This window comes from Maylandia zebra, unplaced genomic scaffold (assembly GCF_041146795.1).
Source record: "Maylandia zebra isolate NMK-2024a unplaced genomic scaffold, Mzebra_GT3a scaffold35, whole genome shotgun sequence".
NCBI classification, from domain to species: domain Eukaryota; kingdom Metazoa; phylum Chordata; class Actinopteri; order Cichliformes; family Cichlidae; genus Maylandia; species Maylandia zebra.
Window position 1 is genome coordinate 214,208 of NW_027490065.1, and position 5,000 is coordinate 219,207.

Below are 5,000 nucleotides of genomic sequence, written 5' to 3' on the forward strand. Positions count from 1 at the left end.
GTGAGACAGGTTAGTTTTACCCTACTGATGATGTGTTGTTGCAATAGTAATCCTGCTCAGTACGAGAGGAACCGCAGGTTTCAGACATTTGGTGTATGTGCTTGGCTGAGGAGCCAATGGTGCGAAGCTACCATCTGCGGGATTATGACTGAACGCCTCTAAGTCAGAATCCTGCCTAGACGCAGTGATACCGTAGCGCTGTGGATCTTCGGTTGGTCTCGGATAGCCGGCCCGCCGGTGAAGGAGAGCCATTCGTGACTGGGCTGGGGGACGGCCCGACGACGGTCGCCCCTCTCCAATCGCGCACTCATGTTTGTGGAGAACCTGGTGCTAAATAACTTGTAAACGACCTGATTCTGGGTCAGGGTCTTGTGCGTAGCAGAGCAGCTAATCGCTGCGATCTATTGAAAGTCAGCCCTCGATCCAAGCTTTTGTCGACCAGCCGGTCGACTGCTGGCCCCGGGGCGTCGGGCCCCAGCCGCTCCATCTCTCCCCGCTCTGGCGTGGAGTACCATCGGCACGTGGGCCCGCCACAGCCACAACTCGCGCCCGCTGCATCTCGGGCCGCGGGCGTCTACTCTGCTGGAGTACCAGGGGCAGTGCGCGGGGAGTGTGTGGACAAGCAAGCGTGGCCGAGTGTGGGCCGTGTACCAGGGGCACGGAGAAAAGTTGTCCTACCATAGGCACGAGGAGTGTGTGTGTGTGTGGCAAAGTGTTTCTGAGCGGTGTACCAGGGGCACGAAGAAAATGTGTCGTACCATAGGCACGAGCAGTGTGTGTGTCTGTGTGTGGCAAGGTTTTTCTGCGCAGTGTACCAGGGGCACGGAGAAAAGTCGTCGTACCATAGGCACGAGAAAAGTTGTCGTACCATAGGCACGAGGAGTGTGTGTGTGTGTGTGGCAAAGTGTTTCTGAGCGGTGTACCAGGGGCACGAAGAAAATGTGTCGTACCATAGGCACGAGGAGTGTGTGTGTGTGTGTGTGTGTGTGGCTTAGTGTTTCTGAGCGGTGTACCAGGGGCACGGAGAAAAGTTGTCGTACCATAGGCACGAGAAGTGTGTGTGTGGCAAAGTGTTTCTGCGCAGTGTACCAGGGGCACGGAGAAAAGTTGTCGTACCATAGGCACAAGCAGTGTGTGCGTGTGTGTGGCAAAGTGTTTCTGCGCAGTGTACCAGGGGCATGTTTGAATTTACATTCTGGAGTACCAGGGGCACGAGGATTTTGCCAGTGGTGTTTTGCTTTGTCAGTGGGAGGGGGCTTAAGTGTGGGTCCACGGGGCATGCTGGAGGTCAAGGTCCATGCTGGATATGCAGTGGAGGGTAACTGCAGGAGAAGGAAAGCTAGTGGGGGATTAGAGCAAGGGAGGATGTGCGTCCCCGGGGCCTGCTGGAGGTCAAGGTCCATGCTGGATATGCGCTGGAGCGTAACTACAAGAAAGGTAAGCTAGTGGGGGACTAGAGCAGGGGAGGATGTGCGTCCCCGGGGCATGCTGGAGGTCAAGGGCCATGCTGGATATGCGGTGGAGGGTAACTGCAGGAGAAGGAAAGCTCATGGGGGATTAGAGCGGAGGAGTATGTGGGTCCTCGGGGCCTGCTGGAGGGCAAGGGCCATGCTGGATTTGTGGTGGAGGGTAACTGCGGGAGAAGGAAAGCTAGTGGGGGAGTAGAGCAGAGGAGTATGTTGGTCCCCGGGGCCTGCTGGAGGTCCAGGTCCATGCCCGATGTGAGTAGCAGCAGGGCCAGCGCGCCCAGGAGCACATCTTTTTCGACCGTGAAGGAGACAGGAGGCCGACTCACTGCCTCGGCTAAATGGAGAGGGAATTTCAGAAGGGCCAGGGCAAAAGCATGGACCTTTTCAGCTGTAAGGGAGGCAAGAGCAAGGTGTGATGTAGGTCCCCGGGGCCTGCTGGAGGTCCAGGTCCATGCCCGATGTGAGTAGCAGCAGGGCCAGCGCGCCCAGGAGCACATCTTTTTCGACCGTAAAGGAGACAGGAGGCCGACTCTCTGCCTCGGCTAAATGGAGAGGGAATTTCAGAAGGGCCAGGGCACAAGCATGGACCTTTTTCAGCTGTAAGGGAGGCAAGAGCAAGGTGTGATGTAGGTCCCCGGGGCCTGCTGGAGGTCCAGGTCCATGCCCGATGTGAGTAGCAGCAGGGCCAGCGCGCCCAGGAGCACATCTTTTTCGACCGTAAAGGGAGACAGGAGGCCGACTCTCTGCCTCGGCTAAATGGAGAGGGAATTTCAGAAGGGCCAGGGCACAAGCATGGACCTTTTTCAGCTGTAAGGGAGGCAAGAGCAAGGTGTGATGTAGGTCCCCGGGGCCTGCTGGAGGTCCAGGTCCATGCCCGATGTGAGTAGCAGCAGGGCCAGCGCGCCCAGGAGCACATCTTTTTCGACCGTAAAGGGAGACAGGAGGCCGACTCACTGCCTCGGCTAAATGGAGAGGGAATTTCAGAAGGGCCAGGGCACAAGCATGGACCTTTTTCAGCTGTAAGGGAGGCAAGAGCAAGGTGTGATGTAGGTCCCCGGGGCCTGCTGGAGGTCCAGGTCCATGCCCGATGTGAGTAGCAGCAGGGCCAGCGCGCCCAGGAGCACATCTTTTTCGACCGTAAAGGGAGACAGGAGGCCGACTCACTGCCTCGGCTAAATGGAGAGGGAATTTCAGAAGGGCCAGGGCACAAGCATGGACCTTTTTCAGCTGCAAGGGAGGGAAGAGCAATGTGCGATGTAGGTCCCCGGGGCCTGCTGGAGGTCCAGGTCCATGCCCGATGTGAGTAGCAGCAGGGCCAGCGCGCCCAGGAGCACATCTTTTTCGACCGTAAAGGAGAGAGGAGGCCGACTCTCTGCCTCGGCTAAATGGAGAGGGAATTTCAGCAGGGCCAGGGCACAGGCATGGACCTTTTTCAGCTGTAAGGGAGGCAAGAGCAAGGTGTGATGTAGGTCCCCGGGGCCTGCTGGAGGTCCAGGTCCATGCCCGATGTGAGTAGCAGCAGGGCCAGCGCGCCCAGGAGCACATCTTTTTCGACCGTAAAGGGAGACAGGAGGCCGACTCACTGCCTCGGCTAAATGGAGAGGGAATTTCAGCAGGGCCAGGGCACAGGCATGGACCTTTTTCAGCTGTAAGGGAGGCAAGAGCAAGGTGCGATGTAGGTCCCCGGGGCCTTTTGTCGTACCATAGGCACGAGTGGTGTGTGTGTGTGGCAAAGACTTTCTGCGCAGTGTCCCAGGGGCACGGGGAAAGGTTGTTGTACCATAGGCACGAGAAAAGTTGTCGTACCATAGGCACGAGAAAAGTTGTCGTACCATAGGCACGAGTGGTGTGTGTGTGTGTGGCAAAGTGCTACTGAGCGGTGTACCAGGGGCAGGGCGAAAAGTTGTTGTACCATAGGCACGAGAAAAGTTGTTGTACCATAGGCACGAGAAAAGCTGTCATACCAGGGGCACGGAGGAAAGTTGTTGTACCATAGGCACGAGAAAAGTTGTCGTACCATAGGCACGAGGAGAGTTTGTGTGGCAAAGTGCTACTGAGCGGTGTACCAGGGGCACGGCGAAAAGTTGTTGTACCATAGGCACGAGAAAAGTTGTCGTACCATAGGCACGAGAAAAGTTGTCGTACCATAGGTACGAGGAGTGTGCGTGTGCGGCAAAGTGCTACTGAGCGGTGTACCAGGGGCACGGCGAAAAGTTGTTGTACCATAGGCACGAGAAAAGTTGTTGTACCATAGGCACGAGAAAAGCTGTCGTACCAGGGGCACGGAGGAAAGTTGTTGTACCATAGGCACGAGAAAAGTTGTCGTACCATAGGCACGAGGAGAGTGTGTGTGTGGCAAAGTGCTACTGAGCGGTGTACCAGGGGCACGGCGAAAAGTTGTTGTACCATAGGCACGAGAAAAGTTGTTGTACCATAGGCACAAGAAAAGCTGTCGTACCAGGGGCACGGAGGAAAGTTGTTGTACCATAGGCACGAGAAAAGTTGTCGTACCATAGGCACGAGGAGAGTGTGTGTGTGGCAAAGTGCTACTGAGCGGTGTACCAGGGGCACGGCGAAAAGTTGTTGTACCATAGGCACGAGAAAAGTTGTTGTACCATAGGCACAAGAAAAGCTGTCGTACCAGGGGCACGGAGGAAAGTTGTTGTACCATAGGCACGAGAAAAGTTGTCGTACCATAGGCACGAGGAGAGTTTGTGTGGCAAAGTGCTACTGAGCGGTGTACCAGGGGCACGGCGAAAAGTTGTTGTACCATAGGCACGAGAAAAGCTGTCGTACCAGGGGCACGGAGGAAAGTTGTTGTACCATAGGCACGAGAAAAGTTGTCGTACCATAGGCACGAGGAGAGTTTGTGTGGCAAAGTGCTAGTGAGCGGTGTACCAGGGGCACGGCAAAAAGTTGTTGTACCATAGGCACGAGAAAAATTGTCGTACCATAGGCACGAGAAAAGTTGTCGTACCATAGGCACAAGCAGTGCGTGCGTGCGTGCGTGCGTGCGTGCGTGCGTGCGTGTGTGTGTGTGTGTGTGCGGCAGTTCTTCTGCGCAGTGTACCAGGGGCACATTTCAATGTGCTTTCTGGAGTACCAGGGGCACGAGGATTTTGCCAGTGGTGTTCTGCTTTGTTAGTGGGAGGGGGCTTAAGTGTGGGTCCCCGGGGCCTGCTGGAGGTCCAGGTCCATGCTAGACATGTGGCACAGGGTAACTGCAGGGGGGGGGGGTAATGTGGGTCCACGGGGCCTGCTGGAGGTCAAGGTCCGTGCTAGATATGTGGTACAGGGTTAACTGCAGGAGGGGGGGGGGGGGGGTAATGTGGGTCCCCGGGGCCTGCTGGAAGTCAAGGTCCATGCTAGACATGTGGCACAGGGTAACTGCAGGGGGGGGGGGGGGGGGGTAATGTGGGTCCACGGGGCCTGCTGGAGGTCAAGGTCCGTGCTAGATATGTGGTACAGGGTTAACTGCAGGAGGGGGGGGGGTAATGTGGGTTCACGGGGCCTGCTGGAGGTCAAGGTCCA